The sequence below is a fragment of the Melospiza melodia genome, chromosome 3 (genome assembly GCF_035770615.1).
Source record: "Melospiza melodia melodia isolate bMelMel2 chromosome 3, bMelMel2.pri, whole genome shotgun sequence".
Lineage (NCBI taxonomy): Eukaryota > Metazoa > Chordata > Aves > Passeriformes > Passerellidae > Melospiza > Melospiza melodia.
Window position 1 is genome coordinate 26158078 of NC_086196.1, and position 21158 is coordinate 26179235.

At 41.4% G+C, this 21158-nt stretch overlaps 2 long non-coding RNA genes across 5 annotated transcripts in view; one reads left to right on the plus strand and one right to left on the minus strand.

The window, feature by feature from the left end:
* The window catches only part of LOC134415566 (uncharacterized), a 35306-nt gene extending 27738 nt beyond the window's left edge, over positions 1 to 7568 (plus strand). For both annotated transcript variants that reach the window (XR_010027080.1, XR_010027081.1), the window contains exons 4-5: positions 3026 to 3188; positions 6330 to 7568. This is a non-coding gene — a long non-coding RNA (uncharacterized LOC134415566). The remainder of the gene's footprint in view (positions 1 to 3025; positions 3189 to 6329) is intronic.
* LOC134415567 (uncharacterized) overlaps positions 1 to 21158 on the minus strand; it is a 56243-nt gene that overhangs the window by 4555 nt on the left and 30530 nt on the right. Inside the window, exon 5 of one of the 3 annotated variants that reach the window (XR_010027085.1) lies at positions 4730 to 4910. The exons of the other annotated variants lie outside the window; for them this stretch is intronic. This is a non-coding gene — a long non-coding RNA (uncharacterized LOC134415567). Of the gene's footprint in view, positions 1 to 4729; positions 4911 to 21158 lie in introns of those variants that run through there. 3 annotated transcript variants of the gene reach the window in all.

The following is a 21158-nucleotide window of genomic DNA, read 5'->3' on the forward strand; positions in this document are numbered from 1 at the left end:
TCAGGAAAGCTGGAATTGTAGCAGAAACAGAACATACAGGCTCTAGATTGCCTACAATGCTGATCTCTTCTGTAAGGCAATGGTGTATACAAGTCCAATATAATGAAAACAGAGTGTTCCTCCTTATTTATGCAGGAAGAGATGCTGCACTGCTCCTGCACTGCTGGCTGTGGAGGTGCAGCCATAGGGCCAGAGGCTGAATGCATTTCACAGTCCATACCATGGTCTGCATTTCACTGCATGACTTTCCTCAAAGGTCATGGGCCTTCAGCTAAAAACACCCTACATCACTGTAATGTGGATGAGCATATAGATTTCCTTCAGTCACTGTATGCTGACAGTCTCTGGCAGCTGTAGCAGATCTGTGTTCTCATTCTGGAGTCGGTGAAAGGGAGACATGAGCCAGGCAACTCCTCAGTTTTCCTGAATTCTTGCACAGATTTTCCTTAAGGGCACAAGGCTGTGACTACAGGCATCTCTAAACACATGCTGAGTGACTGTTCACCTGTGTTAATGGCGCCTGTGTGATGTAAACTGTGAGACAGAAACTAAAAAAGAGTTTAGTGAGTACCAACCTTGATAAGCAGTGTCCCAAGGTCAGGGTCAGGCTTAAAGTAGAGAGAGCAAGAGACTTTAGCTTAGACCAGGGCTCCTAAATGCTGAGTTCTCCTTTCATGATAGCCCTTGCACAGTGAGGTTCACTGAGAAGAGAGAGGGAAGAGTCTCCATGAGCCCCCCAAAGGCAACATCCCCACCTTGCTGCAATGGATATGTCAGACCCAGAGGCAGTTACTGCAGCTGAGGGAGTTTGAGTTAAACTCCAAAGGGCAGGATGGCAAAAGGCACCTCTCCCACCAGAGCAACAGGAGAATATGGCAGGCAGATATCAAACAGCTTCCTGTTGTACTCCATCCCTTAGGAATCAGAGGACCAGGAGCTTCTGACCTTAGAAAATAAGCTGGACTGAGATTTCTTTGCACAGGGCAGATGGTACATCCCTGTAGCACCTTTGCTATTCCAGGAAGCCAAAAAAATCATCATGATTTTTGAAGGAATGATGCAAGTAAGAGAAAAATTATGTATTGGTACACATACAGCTGATCTCTCAAAATATTCTACCTATAGAGTTGCTGATTAAAAATTTAAAAGTTTCTTAGCTTGTGTTCACAATTACAATGTAATTATTTGTTTTGGAAACACATACAGATGAATAAGCCAGAACTGTGTATACCTTTCATTTTCTGATTTTGAAATGTTTCAGCTTCCTGTAAGGAAGAGAGAAGTAGTCTCTAGAAAAACATCTTCTCCTACCAGAAAACAGAGACCAGGCCTAGTGACCATGACTCCTACTGGCATGTACCAGCACTTGTACATAATTTTGTAATTTGCCACATGACCACAGCTTACACACTGAGAATTTACCTGATTTCACTTCACTTGCATGGATGCAAAAAACCCACTCACCAAAAATAGCTAGATCAAGGTCATATTTATTATTGACTACTAAGTTTAGATGTAAAATAAAACCAAGCCAGAGATGTTTTTTGTTAGCATAGCAAAAAGCAGCTAAATTTGAGTGCATTTCATGAATTCAGTATTTTTTTTGACACGTTAGATACCCTGGTTTGCTGAGCTCTACCCCAATGTCCTTACAAGTCATCAGTTCACATGCTCACTTCTGGTACACTAAATCCATCCTATATGTCTGTTATAAATAGGGTACTGCACATACAGCAAATGCAGCCCCCTCTACACACCCTTGCATGATCTCCTCAAATAGCACACATATTCTCACGCTATATTTAGTGCTACATCCACGGTAACATATCACCGCATCATTATATACAAAATGTCTTCATAAAAACAAACATTGGAGCAGAGAAATGGGTTTCTTCAGCCTGCATTGAAGTCTGCCAAGCCACAAAGTCCAACCAAAACTTTTATTCTACTTAGTTTAATTCTGATCACATAAATTTTTAAAGCTTTTCCTAGTTTGTGAAGCTCCCAAATTCAAATTACAAAGTCAAATGACAATTCTCTGCTGATATCAGTCCAGATAGTACTTCTAGATGTGAGTCTAGCAACATGAATAAGCTGTTCAGACAATTTTTATGGCTGCATGTTTACTTCTGGTTTGAAATTTGGACTGTTGTTTGGATCAACGTACTGGCAACTTGCTCATCTAGTAAAGATGGAGCAGTCCATAAAAATGGAGCAGTAACCTCCTTCCAACCCCCAAGTAAGAAATCTGGACTGAGGTGCTGCTCTTAGATATTGCATCAACATAAATTAAGTATTGAAAAAGATATGAGCATGAGAGGATGCACAGCAATGCTGGCTGACACGATAGTCTAGAGACCAAGCACACCAGCAATTTGTCATCTTTTTCCTTTTTTTCCTGCCGTAGGTATCACAGAATAAAGGAATCTTAAGAGGAGTTCTCAGGGAAGATAATAGCAGGGATATGTAGGATGTGGATAGCTGTGGTCAAGAGCATCTTGAAACTGAGCATGTGATTGCAGCAGGGTGCAAATGGAGAAGGAAGTTAATACTTGAGAGATTGATTAAGTTGTGATTATGAGTGATTAAGATCTGTTGAGGCAGGAAAAAAATGCCCAGGAAGGGCCCTGAGTTTGAGGCACTTAATGCAGCAGAAAACATGGGGAATTGTTGGAGGCTTCGTAGGGAAGTGCTGTCCAGGGAACTTGACATGGCAAGGAATGGTCATGACAGCAGCACTGATGAGACAGGATGGTGTCCCTTGGAGACCAGCTGTCCTGGTTCTGGCCAGGACTGGGTTCGGTTTTTGCAGGAGACAGAGGTTACTCTGTAACACCTCATGTCATTTTGAGGGGATTGGAGAAGGGTCACACGGCAGGGTAGAGTAAATAGTCAGCCTTTGTTGGGTGTTTTCCTTGGGATGTGAGCAATCTCGTTTGAATCACTCACTTTTTTTTCCTTCTACACTCTGTCATTAGGATTGTTACTGTTTCTTCTCATTTTTCTTTTTGTTTGCTGTTTCCAGTAAATCATTCTTATCTCAACCCGTGATCTTTCCCCTTTGTACCTCCAATATTCCCCTCCAGCCTGCTGCAGCGGGAGGAGGGAATGAGCGAACAGTGCATGCTTTGGAGAGGTTCAGTGGGAACACTTAATTGGGGAATACCATTCCTAAACCATGACACCAGGTAAGATAATTTTGCAGTAACAAAAGTTGCATTGTGAACGGGAAAGGGTACATTTTTGATGGATCATACAGCAAAATGCCATCAGCTAAGGTACCCCTCTGTAGCACCCTAACGCAGCTGAAGCCCTGGTGCTCTCTTCTCACAGATTGACACTGCAGTCCCTGAAACCTCACCCTGAGGTTCTTCAGGGAACCTGCACAGCTGAAAACCAAATCTTCCAAAAACATCAGTTTTGTCTGGAAGCAGCAGGACTCACTGAAGTGCCTGACACATTGCACCAAGCAGGAACAGAGTAAGAGAGAGGGAGAAAGGACATGGAACTGGCATCAGGGTGGACACAGCAGCTACCAGGAGACTCGGGGTGTGTCGCCTTGAATTCACTCCTCTGCCAAAAGCTGAGAGTGTGGAAGGCTGAGAATGGTTCTGACCAGAGGGCAATATGTTGGTACAGTGTTAGAAAAAGGTATGGAAAGTAAAAGAGTAATTTTTATCTAGATAAATCCTGAAACAGTGACTAAACATCAATTAAGTATTATAGGAGAGAGAAGATAATATTTGATCTGGGCAGAAGACAGGTTAAGAATTAAAAGATAGATCTGTATATTATTGTTTAAGAAGTCACTGCCCTGAAAGCAACAGTCAGAAAGATGGATTTCTTAGCTCCTACCTGCTGTTCCTTGTATTTATAACCATAATATTACCTTACCACATCCCATTAGTAATGTTTTCTTTAAAGCGTATTATGGAGAATGAGTTGAAAATCCCAAATTTCCTGTTATTATTGCTGTCATTTCTGCTCTTTGTTTTTTGCAAGAAGCCTGTTTTTTAAAATGCTCCAAAAACAACTTAAACTGGCCTTAAACTCATTCCTTCTGGTAGTTAATTCCACTCAGAGATTTCATCCAGTCATGCTTTTTCCTTAGCTACAAGGAGTTTTATTAGACACCATTAGCTTTGTTGGCTTAAAAGAAACTGCTCCAGCTGAGACAGTTTCTAAAATACTCTAAAGATTTTTCATGGAGGCTGAGATGAGAGCTTTAAATTTGTCTCAGAAACAAGGGAGCAAGTAGTTCTGTGGTATCTACACACACTGTGGTTCCACTAAGAAGCCCAGCTGCTGGCTGCTGTGCAGATCATTACTTTGAAAAAATCTCAAGTGACTCTCAAAGTAACTCCCCAAACCTAAAAGTAAAGAAGAAATTAGATAATATGGGCAGGAAGAGGTGTAGTGAGCAAACATGAGGAATGCTTATAGTCCAAGATTGAAGCCTGATAAATAACTCATATAAACAAGTTTAAATTAAGATAATTGCAATTGCATGGGCTTCAAGATGTTATCTTCCCATCACGACAGAAGACATTTTCACAATGCTAAATTAAAAGCAAACAAAGCAAACAAAGGCTTTGTAAGTAAAATATTGGAATTCTATTAACCTTTTGTCTTAGAAGAGACACCACCACAAACCTCTGACAGAGACACGTGCTGCTGCCCTGCCAAAGCACTTCTCAGCCAACTACCCACAGCACAACCCACACCCAGAGCTGGGCACCACACTTCTGCAGAGGACAGCAGGGCAGCCCAGATAAAACCAGTATCAACCTGCTTCGAGGTAGAAATCTTCTCTCACATCCCTAGGTCTGTGACCTGGCCTTGGCAGCTGCATCACTGACTTCAGGCAAGGAGGTGATCTCAGCCAAATGGGTCTGGAGCAGAAAGCTGGTCTGAGAGAAACAACAGAGGGAAGCTCAACTGTTGGTCTCTGTATCAGCCTATAAGTAACACAAATCACACTGTACAAGGCCTTATTTCAGTTTTCGGTAGCTGCACTAGCCCTAAGATGTTATTGCACCCTGATAATTTGTTGCCAGGCTCACTGCTGAGCATGTCTTGTGAAAAATCTGTCCTCTGCTTCAGGTCAAATTCAGCACATTCAGTAAGGATGTAATTAGCTCTTACTGGTGTCCTTTGCAGGAAGAAGCTTGGGGTACATGTGGTTTGGAAATGGCTGTGATTTAAATAAAAAATAAAAATAATGTCTAATAGGAGAAGGGCTGTAAGAACACTAAGATTTTCACAGCATTTTTTCAGATATATCTGAGTGTATTTTACAGACAAGGTTCTTCTGAACTGTAACAGTTTCTTTCATAAGTATATATTGTCAGACATTTGTACCCTGGTTCATAAGCTACCCTTGATCATCTGAAAAAAAATAGTCTTACTAGTAATACATTTTAAGAGCACAGAAACAGATTTGTTTATCAAAAACTGACCTTCAAACCTTTACTCAGCCTATTTTTAGGACAAGGAAAATGCACTGTAACTAACCCATTCATACTGGGGAATAAATTCTGAGATTGTTTCTTGTGCCCTCTGGAAAGTCTTCTTATGTACATGCCTGAAATTGAAAGTAAAAGCTGAGCAGGTTTCAGCAGCTGAAATCATGTTAAGAATCTAGTCTGTTCCCTTTAATATTTGTAATCAATTTCTCCAAACAAAATGTACTACAGACACCACAGTTGTAAGCTTGTATTCAAATCTCAGTCTTTAAACACTGGACTATCTGGCCACTAGCTCTCATGTATTTCAAGGGCATAATGTGACTTCTTTCCACTTAAGGGTCCCAGTGGACTGGATTATGAACCAGCTGTGCCTGGCAAGCAAGGACCTGGAGCAAAACAAGTGGCCTCAGCATCACCCCTCAGCTGTGGAAAGCACACAGCAGTGCATGTGCAGAGAGGTGCTTCCCAGAGTCTCATGTTCAGCTGCAACAATTCCTCACAGCCTCTCTTCTGTGTGTGTGGGACCCCCATTCCCACACAGCAAAAAGCCTCTGCAGCCTGACAACATTAAATTTCTGATCTAACAGCATCTAGATGGAGGTGGTGCATGAATCTGGCATGTCCTAGGGGGTATCCAAGACAGCTTTGTGGAGCCATCAGATTTAATACAGGATCAAGGCTGAGGATCTCCCAGTGTAAATGATTCTTCCTTCTCTTGTTCAGGCTCCTGAGCATACAGGATACTGACCCAGAACCTCATCATCAGTAACTCCTGGAAAAATATTTTCTCTGGTTAAAAATTCAAATTCAGACTATTGTTTCACCTTTTCTTTTTCTTTTTTTTTTTCTTTTAACCTGAAGACAGGCTGGATGGGGAAGGAGAAGTGCCACATAAAGAGACAGGCTGTATTATCATCCTGGTGCAGACGTCAGAACATCCAGCCATGAGAAGCAAATTTTATCTAACCAAACTTTATCATATTGTCAACTAAACATTTTACTCCAAGACTGAATCTAGAAGAGAAAAGTTTTTTTTTTGCACTTACTGTTACTACTCAGTGGGCCGGCATTCCCAATTTGGCTTCTTCAATTTCAGGCCTCCAAATCAACCCCTGAAACCCTTCCTAGGTCTTTTCTTGACATGGACACTTGGAGTTTTGCTTCTTGACCATGATAACAAGCCACAGAGCACAGAGGGATGCTTTGAGCTCTATGATTTTGGGACCAAAGTGATGAATTCATACTGCCTCTTATGGCACTCAGGGTCAGGACTATTTCAGCTCCCAACTGTCTAAAGCTGCTGGGTGCTGGATGAAGAACGAAGTAAACACCACTCATGAGTTACACATACAGAAATATGTCCTTCAGGTACAACCTGTGTCTCTTGCCACCAGTAAGTGTGGTAGCCAGCCCACAATGCTGGGGAGTAAAGTTTGTCTACACATATGGTTGTCTCTCCTTGACTGGAGGCACATCTCTGGCCATTCCATTGTCTGCGTTAGGATGTGGAGAGCTACAACAATTTTGGTAAGGTCACTCCTTATCTCTATCCCTCAGTTGCCCCATCCACATAACTCATGTCAAATATTCTTGGAGCTGCAAATATAAGGTGTGATTAATTAATTAATGAAAGCATTGTAGATCTTCAGAGAGAAGGAGCTGAGGGAGTCCAGCAGGATCATTATTATTACCACAAAGTCAACATCACACATTCAGAGATGAAAGCCTCTCCGAGGAGTATTGCAAACCTATTGCTGGAATTAACACTCCCGATCAAATTTGATAGTACCCTTTGTAGAGGATTTTCATTTGTATCCACAGAAAAACATAAATAAGTGCTCAGGCTGGCCAATCTATTTCCTCTGTAACTGGCAGCATTCACAGTCACTTTATTGTATGAAATAATGTCTTGGGTTTTCCTCCCTCTATCTTGCTTGTGCCTGACCTTCCATTAAAAGTTGCTTGGAAACTGCTTAGAGAATAGTCAGTGGTGCTTCTTATTGATATCTTCCTTTTGTGGTTTCTTTGCTATTCTATCTTTTTATGTTCCTTCCCTGAAGCTTTTTATGCTAGATGAAGATGAAAAGAAACCAGAGAATCAAAGCCTAACATTTTTCTTTTTAAAAAGAACAGGAAAACCATCCTCCCTGTATACATTGACATGCTAAAGAATAAAGAAACGCTCTTCTAATAAATGCTCCAGCCAGTTTTTAACACACATGTTATTATCAAGCAGTTTACACATTCTTTTTAGCATCTTGGTAATTAGAAACAGGGCATATAAATATGTTGTGCCCCTAAATACACCCTGCAATTGCCATTGTACAGAAATGATGGAAAGTGGGCACCACCATGACAGCCATTTTATCAGGGAGGCTTTGTAAGGGTAGTTAGAGCTGTCTCCTAAAAGAAGGCTGGAGAAGTGGCTCAGAGGATTAGACATTGGACACCAGAGATCATGGTGGATAGTAGGAATTTAAGCAGCAGACAGAGGGAAGGAACTATTCCTTTCTCCTCTGCTCATGGGACTGTAGATATGGAGTTGTCCAGGACCTCCTCTGGGACCAGGAGCAGTGAGGGCTCTCCTAGGGTGACAGGGAAGGACCTGGTAGCCAGAGCTGTTCCACAACCCCAGCCAGGAGCAGAGCAGCCTGGGAGTGGTTGGGTGCAGCCAGTCTGCAAATAGTCCAGCAAAGGACTAGCAGAAGAGTTAGGTGTATGGAGCATCCAAGAAGAAAGGAAAAACTGAGGGAGATGTGATTTTCTGGCCTGGAGAAGACAAAGCAAGAGGTGAATCTAACAGCAGTCCTCCAGCAGTGTATCTACAGTGGGCTGTGGAGATGATAAAGGCAGAGATAAATGTGAAAGGACAAGGGGCAGCAGCCACCAGCTGTAGCCACAGAAGTGCTGGATGGACTTGAGGAAAGTATCTTTTATGACAACCACTGACACACTCGTCCAGAAAAGCCGGTGAACCTCCATTCTTGAAAATGTGGTTTGATAAATCTTGGGAAAGCTGTCCACACATGTGTTTAGGGACAAATCTTGAGAGTCATTTGAGAGAAAGTGATTTTTTTTTTTGTGTAGCTATGTATTTCAGTGTGCTTTGTATGAACTTTCAGCCTTCAGCTTTTGGCCATGTGCTTGCTCAATGCTTCTACACTAGGCCCCAGAATATCTCCATACAGGGCTGAAAATAGTTTTTCAGGTCTAAATAGTTAAATAATAGGTCTAGGTATTTTTTCTCCCATAAACATTTTGGTTTTATTCACACTGAACTACATCAGAGGCAGGTTGGTGCTAGGGCTTGTGACTGTCTTGGGCAAACAGCATGGTATTGGAAAGAAGACACAGTAAAGCCTGAATCTGACTTTATTAAAATCCATGGAAAAATTCCACGTTTTGTCTAAACATTTCTGACCTTGGTCCCAAACTTCCATGTATAACTATTACTGGAAAGGGTAACAGCAATGAAAATACCTGGACTTTATAAATTCAGAGGAAGTACTTATTCTTGAAGATCTGTTCCAATTTTCTCTATGAAGAGCAGTGATAATATAACTTTTGTTAGTATAGTATTCTTCAAAATCATAGGATTTTAAAACTTTTATACCATGTGCATATTTCTTCATTTTCCTCATTTGCAAGGAAAAAGTGCCAAATATGATGTATTTGTAAATGACTTTGTTTTTTCCACATGCTGGTACTTTTTGGAACCATAGACACTGCTTTCTTGAAGATTTCTGACCAGTATATATATTTTAATATGATTTATCATTTAGACATAACACAGTAAATTTAACCAGGAAGCAGTCCTTCTGTAAAGGAGTCTGCAAATACCACTTCAATATATGTGAAATTTATGTCAGATTTTTTTTACTTCTTTTTCCCAAATTAACCTCATTGAATCCTTTATCTAAGGCTTTTGATCATGGTTCTTTGTTGATCGCAGTCTGATCAGCTTGCAAACAAAAGGTTACATCAATTCACAGATGTCAACATGCAGCTCTTATCTGTTTCAGTCCAGAAATTCCAGGAAATTATCACATGGAGTTCTCTGCATGCCCTTCCAGAGTACAATCTTTCAGGCTAATCTGTAAGATAGTGGTTGGGGTCAGATCTTCACATATTAAAGTCTTTATTTCCCAGGAGAGAAATAGCCCAGCCCCTTGACTCTGGGATAATTATATTTTATTTTCTAAGTTTCTCTAGTTTTGCTCTCTTATATTATCCTCAAGTTTGCATACAGCTGGCTGGGGTTATCCCATAATTATTTTAATAAATGGGCACAACGCTGGCAAAAGTTCTTCTCAAAACCACAGTCCAACTCCGACTTGAATCTGAAGAGAGGTTTTTACTCAAAATATTTCAGGGATACTGTTGTGAAAAAACAGACAAGAATGGCAGAATATTCTGTAGTTGGAAGGGACTCACAAGGATCATCGAGTCCAACTAGTGAGCGAACAGCCCATGTGGGGATTGAAACCTCAGCCTTGGCAGTATTAGATTTTCTCTCTGCCATGTATTTGCAGAATATCTTTTCTAATACCTTCAGATGTATCTTTTTGCATATACATCCTTTTTAAAAGAAGAGCACTAACTATTGGGAGACCTTTGAACTTCCATATTTTTCTTAGTTTGGAAATGAATTTTGTTTTATTTTACTGTCCTACATACTCTCAAATAACTTCTAGGTACATCTCACTTGTTTCATGACAGTGGCAACGCTCAGGTCACCAGAGACTCAGAGACGCCATGCCCAAATCCTGGCAGGACAAGCAGCTAACAACATGAAGGAATAGGATCTGTGTTGGTAGAAGTCACTGACCATCCCCCCTCTGGGATAAACTCTAACAAGAAAACATGAAAAACTTATGCAGCTAGGCAGGTGTTGCTCCACAGGCCATGGGACTTGTGCGGTTCCATGCAGCCATCCTTTCCCTGTGGGTGAACAATTTCTGTCCTCCACGCCTTGTTTCCTTGGCTTGCACAAGGTTCTTCAAACTTCAGATTTAGGTATCCCTCCTAATGAATGATCATTTCACGCTGTCTTCAAAAGCCATTGGATTTTGATTAGCCAGCAAGTAAAAATGGCTTCATTTTCTCCTCTGGGTACATGTTTCCTCTGTCTCCTTGGCAATTAATTGAGTAGGCGAATAATAGGCAGTGTGCTTTAACAGTCCCTGTGAGGAAGGCAATACCAGCCTGGTCACCAGGAGAACTTCACTGCCATTAAGCATTTAGAAAATCTGATCCTCCAAAGGGAGAGAGAGGCTAGATCAGTGCACCCTGTTACGTGGAGCCCTGATGGCTCCCGTGCAGCTGGAGCATGGAAAACACACATGCAGCCTGCCTTTGTTGTGGATACTCACTCCTCCATGGACATGTCAGTCTGGAGGCTGACAGGGAAATAAGAGAGAAACAGAAAACATATTCTTGTTTCTCCTTAACCAAATGTGAAAATACTAACCTTTGGAGAAGTCTAGACTAATTCCACTGAAAATGATGAAGTGGTTCTAGCATAGATTGCAGACACAAATCTGCAAATCAATGAGATATCCCTCCTTTTTTATATTATTAGCCCTAAGATGTTGTGCATGTCAACAGCAAGTTTTTTCCAGGGCAGAACGAGGGCAGAAGAAGTCCCCCAAATGTTTTGCTATTCTCAGCACAGTGTTTAGGCAACACATATGTGAGAACAGTGCGTGAATATGCCAACCATCTCATCGCAAATCAGGCAAAATGCAGCATGTGAAATCAAATAGGTATTAAATTTGTCCTGTGATGAAGACATCAAGAACAGGGAGTACTGGATAGCCTCCAGTTCGTCTTGATACATTGTGCCTTATTGAAATACTGCTAGCACAGAAAACTTGCTGTCATGCTTCCCAATGAGGTGCTGAGTTCAGAGAAACAAGCTGGAGGAAAGAAACCTTTCAGCAAGTCCTGTTTTGTGAATTCTCTTGGCCTTGGAGTGCATGAAGGCATTGTATGTATGAAGTGTAAGCAGATCCATGTGCATATAATCAAATTGACATCAAGAGGCGCTGAACTTGTTTCCACAGCACTTAAAGCAGGCCTTCAGCTTTCACAGGGATGAGAGGTGTTTCTGTCATTAGCTTCAGGCAAGACCTGAATACCAAACTCTCTGAATGCAGCAAAGTGTGTGCAACGATTCAACAAGCAGAAGTATTTTTAAACACATTCTGGAATACTTTTTATTGTCCAGTCCTATTTGTTGGATTGTAATAGAAAACACCTGGAGTTTTCATGGGAGGTCAACAGTCAGGAGATGCTTTGTTGCCAGTGACAGTTGTGCATCTCTTCAGATATATTAAAATACTAGAAACAAAATGCTGTGAAGATTAATGATTCATCATCAACAGCCACCAGGATACAAGGTTAATTGACACCCACTGGCACATCATGAGCACAGCCATGAACATTTCCCTTTCACATAGGCTCCCATCTGTACAAAGGTGGGCACAGAAATCAGCTCTTGTGTTTTTCCTCTCTTCTTAGAAAGGATCCCTGCAACATAAACTATTTCTCTTCTCTGTAGCAGTGTAAAACTAATTAGTAACTTTTACTTTTAAAAGTGTTGGCATTATGAAATTGATCTGGCAACACTGGTCTGCTTTCTGCTTCATTTTTTTTCATAGAAACCTGAGTATATAATGAAATTAGAAGGTGACTCTAACCTTTTGCAAATTTTAGTTCAGAAGTTTTCACATGATGAACACAGCCAAGAAAATATTTAAGACCCTGATCAAACAAAATGTTTACCTCCTAGAGTTACAGTCTAAGTTGAATTCTTAAATACATTGTGGGCTAAACACGGAAGTGCTGAAAGCTATTCACAAGATGAAGCAAGACAGCAATGTTGCCGTTCAACATCCCAAACCCCACCAAGGCTTTGTTTGGTTTTCAAGCTACTTTGTTGTTGCACAGAACTATCCCACAAAAATCAAATCAAGTAACCTAATACTGGTGGGTAAGAAAATGAGTAAAAAATAAAAATTATCCTGATAGGTAGAAACATTTTGTCAAGACCTTTCTTGACAGAGTAACTGTAGTTGCAAAGGAGATATATACACTAAAGTCTGTACCACTTATGTTAATGAAATAAAACCTTCTCATGCATGTTGCCAGTCTCAGGATCTTGGATTATCAATCCTTCAGGAGAAAGACAGGCTTCCTTTTGTTTTGTGTTCATCCCTAGCTGCATTACCAACAGCAGAAATTCAAACATAACCACATCTGCAGCCAGTGAAGAACAGCTAGGAAAGTTTCAGCAGACAAATCACTGTTTTGTGCAGTCAACTCACCATGATTGCCACAACTGACATTTTTCTTCTGTATAATTAATTCAGCATCATAAGTTTCTCAATACTGAATAGTTCTGTGTTTTCACACAGCACTGCTTTTACTAATGACCCCGTAACTAAACTGACTGAGAAGCTCAAACTGAGACAGAGGCCTCATACCCAGTCAATGGAGGTTGAAGTTGATGAGAAAAGAAAGCACAGAGAAGGGAAACAAGGATTTTGGAAGTTTAAATTACTTCTTTAGGGATATGCAGGAAGCACAGTTGTGTCACAGAGCAAAAACAAAAATAGCTGTCACCTGATATCATGCTTTAATTTGACAAAGCAATACTGACTTTAGGAGGCAAGTACAATCTTAGAGCATCATGGTTTTAATAGTTTAAAGGATTCATTTTCCATTCATTTCTGAACAATTCTGACTCAGTCCAAAAGTTCTGCATAAAGGCAAAAAGGTCAAGTATTAACTCTTTAAGCCCCATATTTTACCTCAATTTTGTGATTTCACCTGCAGAAATATCATAATCTTTACCTTCTTCAACAACTACCATAACTTTTTTCCTGAAAAATTTACTCCAGTGGATGGTTCCTTATTTCTATATTACTGCTAAACTGACAAAGGCAGCTGTAGGTGCTAATAGATCAGTGTAACTAGGACTGCCTTCTTTTCCCCAAGGCAATCTGAGACCAACCTTTGCTGACCAACACTTTCGGCCAACAAAGGCATGGGGAATTCTTGTTGCTTTTCTGTCACTGGTGTGACACCTTGCTTTGGTTTAAAATATTTGATAGCATTGCTCACAGGCGACAAGTAGATGATCACCTTGGCAATGGCTTCATTGCGTGAAGATCTGAAAAGATGAGAGGTGATTTTTTTCCAAAGTTTATTGACAGCACTGGTTTTGTGAGTGCTTTCCATTAGGAAAAGACAGTGACGTGCAAGATTAACTTATGTCCTGTGCTAAAGAGTTATCTTTACTTATTCTCATTACTAGTGGTCTCTTTCCCATTTCTTTTTCCCTGGTATCATCATGTCTCAGCCCCCACTGATCTCTCCTGCAGCCCTAGAACTTCCCCTCCCCACCATGAGGCTGTGCTCCAGTGCCCAGCAGGCTGCTCTGTCCCAGTGCCCTGCCTGCCTGCCTGCTGGCAGCAGCTGTTGGGCCAGCAGATGCCTCTCAGACCTCTGAAAGCCTCCTCCCAGGCCCCAGCCACCCTGGCCAGGGGCCAGGAGCTGCTGTCACCACCAGACCCATAGGAAAGGAGGTATGTTCCCTGCTCGGCACACTGCCCAGCTCTGCACCAGGCGGGGCAACTGGGAAGGGGATGTCACAGAGGCAGGAGCTGGCCCATCACTCTGCCAGCAGCAGAGCAGCCTTCCCCAGAGACAATTTCATCCAGATTGTCCTATCTACCTATAAAATGTCACCAGATGCAGGGATGGGATGACAGATGCTTTTAAGGCAGAAGGTCTCAAAGTGTGTGTGCCCACAGCCTTACCACTGCTGTTGCTGCTACCAGCTGAAGAAATGGACATTGAGTCCTCAATACCGCCAGCTGCCAACAGGGCTGGGAGAGGAAAAGAACTGGAAAAATACCTGAAAGAAATGCAAGGAGCACTCATAATGAGAGACTTGCCAAAATACAGAATGCGTCACTGCCAATAGCACTGCAGTAGATGCATATGCATTTATTTTGACGTAGAATATGGGAAGCATTAAAAGGGACCAGGGTCTTATAATTAAAGTGTTCAGTTTGTATTGCAGAAACAGTGAGCAGCACCCTTCTTCAGCCTTTTATTAATGAATGGGAGAGAGCATCAACCATACAATATCCAGTTGTTAGAAGCAACTTAAATATGCTCATGAGAAAACTAGAAGAAAGTCTCAAAAAGCAGTCTCTGTTAAAACAAAAGTAATGGATCATTTAAAAAATAAAAAAGAGGGTTCTACTTTGTTGTAATTTATTCATCCATCTAAGGGTTCTACGCCAACAGGATAAGAGATTTTGCTTGTCCCTCTGAAGGCAGCATCCAAATGGTTTGAAAAGGATGCCTGATCAGCTTCTATTCACTGCTTTTATTGCTTTTTACCCTGGGAGCTGTCGTGCCAGGACCTCTCTCCATACCAGGGGTCACATCAGCACTCGTGTCTGGCACCTGTGGTTATGGAGCTGAGAAGTGACTGTGGTGCTGTGATACTGCACGTGCAGCTCCTTGGGCACTTCCAGGCATGGATCCTGAAATGGGTCACAGCACACACCTGGGGCAGGAGCAGACCCATAGGAGCAGTAGGGTGTTGCAGCTTCTCTGATTTGTCCAAGTTTCCCTGCAGGTGGATGTAACCCTCATGGTGGGGGTGGTGAGAGGTGTGGACTGACAAGCCAGGCTGGGGGGAAAGGAGAACACCTAAGTGCTTTCTGAACTGAACCTTCAGGATTCTGTCAGGCAATGGAGAACATGTATGCTGCCTGAGTGTCTACAGTGCACACTGGAAGGAGGAACACCTGTGACTGAATTAGTGCTGTGGTGCCAGAGCTGTAACAGGGGAGCTGGGAGGTGGCAAAGGTACATGTGACAAGTGTGCACAGGCTTGCCCATTCATTGCACAGAGCCTGCTCCCCACTCCTCACTCCCCATCTTGCCTCTGCCAGCTCAGCTCATCCTGGGCACACAAAAACAAAGGCGCTGCCCAGAACCAGAGGAGCCCCTTGTTAGCCCATTGGTTTCTCCACCTTTCCCATGGGGAGGGTCACATCCCTGGCTCACACTCGCACAGCCCCATGCCCGCTGGCACCAGGCTGGGCGCTGCCTGAGGCCTGCACTGTGGCCGGCCCCCCGCTGCTGGGGCTCGCTGCCTGCTGCTCAGCTGTCCCATGCAGCAGCCCCAGGGCTTGGGTTACAGGACAGTTTCTAACTTTGTGCCTGTCCCAAAGCATCAGGGCAGAGGCACATGATTTTTAATTTATGAGGACACCCATAGAGCTGTCACTTTCAAGGCAGGTGTTGAGAAACTGGCAGGGGGCCCGAGCAAAGAAAAAGACTGACCTCACCCTGAAATAATGGTGGCCAACATGGTCACAGGACAGAGAGTATTGACATAAGCAGGCTTTAAAAATAACTAGGTCATCCCGCTAGACTAGCTCACTGTCTTATACAAAGAAGCCATGAGGTACCAATTTATAGTAAAAGTAGGAGCGTAAACAGCTATTCAAGGCGTTGAACAAATGTGTAGCGTTTTGAGTCATTATTTTATTTAGCTTTTTTAATTCTCCTACCCAAATCGAGTGCTAAGTCACCACTAGACATAGCATCAGAATAAGGCAAGCTTTCAGGGCCCATGCGTGGCAATAGCACCAGACAGCAGGCAGCTGTGGTTGTACAGTGGTCACTGCTCTGTGCTGTGGCTGCAGCCACCTCACTTCAGATCCAAGTCAAGGCAAAAATCTAAAATGGCTGTTGGACTAGATAATCCTCACAGGCCTCTTCCAGCTGGACTATTCCAGTCTGAAAATGAAGCAAAGGTCACAAACAAATAAACATTTTGTTGCAGAGGAAAGTTGGTGAATATGTGTTAATAGAACCTGGCCTTAGGAAAAAAGGAGAGGAAATCCAGAGAGGAAATTACTATTTCTTTACCTAATCCAAGCTTTGGAAAAAATCTTAAAGCAGACTGTTCTCCATTCAGATTTGAGGTGGGGCTGAGTGCTTTCAGACAAATGCTGGTTTGCAAAACACACTTCACACCTCCTACGATCAGGGCATTTCACTGCAATTCCTAAGAGGCGAGGAACAAGATTTGGCTTAGACAGAAACCTCAAATAGTTCCAGTAATTATGAGAGTTACAAGGCCAATAGTGACTTCGGTTTTGACATCTGCATCCACAATCACCTATTCCTGGATTTCTGGCACCCATTTAATTCCACACACAGTTGAAGAGTGCTTGCTGCTGCTCCTGCCCTCTTCATGTCTGTCTGTCATTGGAGAGAAAGTGTGATTTTCTTATAGAAAACTCTTTTACAATAACTCTTTCATACCACCTGAATGGTGCAAAGGGAGAGGACAAGAACAGATTAGATACTTGGTACTGCAGCTCTGTGAGAATACATTGACCACATGCTCAGGAACACAATATTAAATTAATGTACTGGTTAACACTATTGCTTTCATCAACAGTATAAGTTGACAGCAAACTCTTCTCAGTCTTTTCTTCCTAAAGGAAAACTACTCCTCAGCAAGAGCTTACAGCACCCTTGTATTCAGCCAAACTGTTTTTCTCCGCCAGGAAAAGAGAAACAAATAATTACAACATGGAAAACGCTTTTGCTTTGACCAAGCATGCCTTTGAGTCAGCTGTTAAAGGTTTGTCACATGGTGACCGTTCCTCGTCTGGGTAACTAGTGAGCTACCATAAAAAGTCCAGTATCGTTGGCATTAGGTTGTTTGTCAAGCTGGTAAGGCGGTTTTCTAAATCAAGACATCATATTACCAGAGGTCAATAGATTGCAATTTCACACTTGATTATTTTCCATGCTCCTTCTAAAAAGTACTTGTTAATTTTCAATTTCTCAACTAAGCCTTAAAGATATCAAAAATATTTTTGTTCCAGTAGGACACCTATTCTGCTGCTTTGCTTGTTCAGCTTTAGCATTCTCAGCTCGTCACACTAGGAAAGGGCAACACTGTGTCCCCTGTACCATGTTCAACTTAAATCTAATTTTTCCATTGCAACTTGGATCACGAGTGTAACTCCTATCTTTTTAGTTGTGGAAGACTTCTGTAGCTCAGCTCTGAATAGTACAAATACTTAAGATTAACTAGGGGAATAAAAACAAGTATGTATTTTAATGCCTTTTTAAAAATCTTTTCCGGCACCCATTTTATAAGACAGACTGAGAACAGGCCCTAAGGAGTTTGCAGCATTTCATGACAAATTGTAATTGACAGGCCAATTAAAGAAGAAATACCCTCAACAAAGCAGAATCTGTGAGCCCAAGCATCTTATTAAAGTGACAGGCCACCTAATTATCTTCAAATGGAATTAGGAGCTTGTTCTGTGTTTCTTTTCCAGTAACATGGCCCTCCCAATTATCTGTATCCTGTTTCATTCATTTTGACTGTAAACACCTTTCCAATATAACAGATCCTTTCTTAATCAGTGTACTGCAGACGTGATTTGACGGAGCCATGGTGCTGTTGTTCTCAGTTGGGGTATCCCTCTTTGGTGTTTTCCCTGCTGCAGCACAGCTGAGAATTATGTTGACCAGCCAAATGATTATAATTTCTGGAAAAGTAATAGGGAAAAAATGGCCATATAAAAATGGCATTTCTAGGCATGTCAAGGAGCTATTATAGGCAGCCACAGAGCAACAGTAGAGTCTGTAAGGTGGAGACAATGTAAACTCTGAGATAGCTGTAATTTGCCAATTTAACCCTACCAGTAGATACTTTTCATAGTATCTGTTCCAGAAAGATTTATATTTCAAATGCTCTTTTAGTGGCTTGGTTTGCATGTGTTACATTCGGAGAAAGGAAACTAAGCTGGGCTTTGAGAGCTCAGCTGAAATAACCCCTGGTAAGTGTTTTTGACCCTGCAGTGAGAAACAAGTAAACAAGACATACAGAGTATATTAAAGTCTTGACTCTTCAAGTTACTGACACATTTGGTGCTGATGGCAGTCTAGGGACAGGAAGATCAAATCTTGTACTTAATACTCATTAGTTCAAGGCTCCATGACAATTTTTTAGCAAGCATAAATGATATTATCTCTAGATAACATCCCTCTGACTGCTAATTATACCCCTTGGTCTCGTGTTGGCCTTAAAATATTGGATAAAAAAAATTTATGTTTTTTAAATTCCAATATTTAGCTTACATCTGGTTGTGTAGTTTTCCCATGTATATGTACCTAATAGGTTCTATATTCTTAGCTAAAATAGAAGGATGAGCAGCCCTGAGCCTCTCTAGACTTGTGCTGCTAAATTTCCTAACAAAAGATAAAATTAACTGTTTAGAATTTTGGGAGTAGGGAAAATTTTTCAAAATCATTTTACTGAAAATGCACAAGGGTGGGGTCAGTTAAGTACTTCTCATAATAATGGTCCATAGCCAGGAAAGCAACCCTGGGACAGTGGGGACACGGGGTCTTTCCAGGCTCAACTTCATAATTTACCTACTAAGTCCTTAAGCAGAGAAGGACAGAATTCAGTGCTTCCAGTACTCAGCGAGACTTTCTTTACCTCATGTCCAGGGAGAAGGATGGCAGGGTGTGAAATTTGGTTTAAACTGCTTTCTTAAATGGCCAAAAATTATTTCTGGGCAAATATAAAAACATACAAATAATAACTCATTTTTGCTAAACCTGATCACAGTTGTGAGTCAACACTAAACCATCCAGGCAGGTGGAAGCGTTGCATTTTGGAGTTTTGTACCAGACTACCTAAACATAAATAGCCAGAGTTGCTAGGTAGCCACTTGATGCTTCACAGTTATTCTCATTATGTTACAGGTTAAGCAGGTTACATGTTCAGAGGCAACCCACCACCAGAAATCTTGATTAGCTATTCCCAGGCAGAAATCACCCACACAGTTCACCTCTTGGTAGTTAATTCTATGCAGCACATGCATTGTTGCAGTCATAGAAAAGCTGTTCTTATGATCCTGATGCACTTGTAACGATTATACCAAAATTTGTGTGAAAGGAAAGATTCCATCTCTTTCTATTTTTATTGATAATATACATCCTCTACTCAAAGAGCAAGAGATTTAATTTTGGAAGGGCATGGTATTCCCAAGCAAAGGTGATCATTGTGTTGTTTGGTGGAAACACTAATATACCTCCAAGACTGTGTCAGGCATAAGAGCATCTGAATTATTTTACACATCTGCCATTTTCTAACTACATGCTGACATAATGTTTATATATCATGGGTTTTTTGATTAAAATCTGTTGTACAAAAGTGAAAACACACAGTAGCCCATGCTTATTTTTGCCTTCCATGTCAAATTGACTGGCAGTGGAGAGATGAGAACAGTGCTTCTGATTTAAAGAAAACTTCGCTACTTGTTCTTAAACATCTTTCCTTGCTATGAATGCAGTCAATGAAACTGTGATACTGTGTTTGAACCCAGTACAGGCTGCAAGTGTTCTGCTTGGAAGCACAGCTCCAGCTTCCCTAGTAATGCTCCCAGTTTGCATTTAAGACTTCCCAGTATATCCAGTTCCCTGGTTGCTCCTGTGGTCACTGAAGCAACTTAGTCACTAAATAAGAATTTTATGGAAGTGCTTTTCATAGTGAAAATTCCTTCGCCAGTGTATCATATGTTTTTCCATACACTTTCTTTTCTTCCCTGTATCGCTTCAATCAGGGATATTTTCAGCTTAGATTATTATGAGGAGAAGGATACAACATAAATATCAAAGGTGCTGTTTACCAAACTAGGTCCAAAAGATTTCTCCCTACCATGACAGACACCTTCCAGACAATTGGGTGGCCAAGAAAATAATGAATCTGATCCATGCAAAGCAGATGGCCTGGAATGTCTCATTATTCACAGGTGAGTGTGGGATTCACTAAATCCTCATGGCATCCCAGGAAACTGCTTTTCTCCGTAGCTTTCACTCATAAAACTTTGCAGCTTTTCTATGAACTATCTTTTTTTATTTTTGCCTATTCCTTCTCCTTTTTCTCTAGCACTCTGAAGTTTTTTGGTTTTTTTTTTTTTGGCCAATCCAGGGAATTCCTTTGTCGTGTCTGCTTTCTGAGGCTACTTTTTCCCTTTCAGAACATTCAGGGTCCTCTGTTCCTGGAGCTGCATGGTGCTCAGTAACCTGAACTAGGCTGGCACTGTTGTGGTTGTCAAGCTGAGCTTGACAAAAAAGATACTGTGGTACTAACAAAGTAATAAAGCTAATTTCCAATTATTGGAGGTGGCTTATTATACTAATCGCAAAATTTGAATTTTGACCAGGAAGAACATACAGAAGTGTTTCTACCTGATATCCCCAATACATAAAGTGTTCAGATGTTCAAAGTGTTCATATGGTAGAGTGTTCAAATGGTACAGTGTTCAAGGTCCAATACAGAATTAGTTCAGGTGTTCAGAATTAGAAACCTGCAGTATGTGGTCATCTGCAGATATTTTCCTTCATGAAAATATTCTCTCTTTCATTAACTGCAGTAATCTGTGATGTTCTTTTACAGAAAGGTTTGCTCATGGTGCTGTTACTCTTTAACATCGCCTATGTCCCTGAGGATTATGCAAACTCTAATGCAAGAAACATCTATTATTAAAATTCTTTTCATTGAGGAAACATAAGCAAAAGTTGTTTTGTTTTCTGTGGGAATCAAATCAAGGTTAGAGA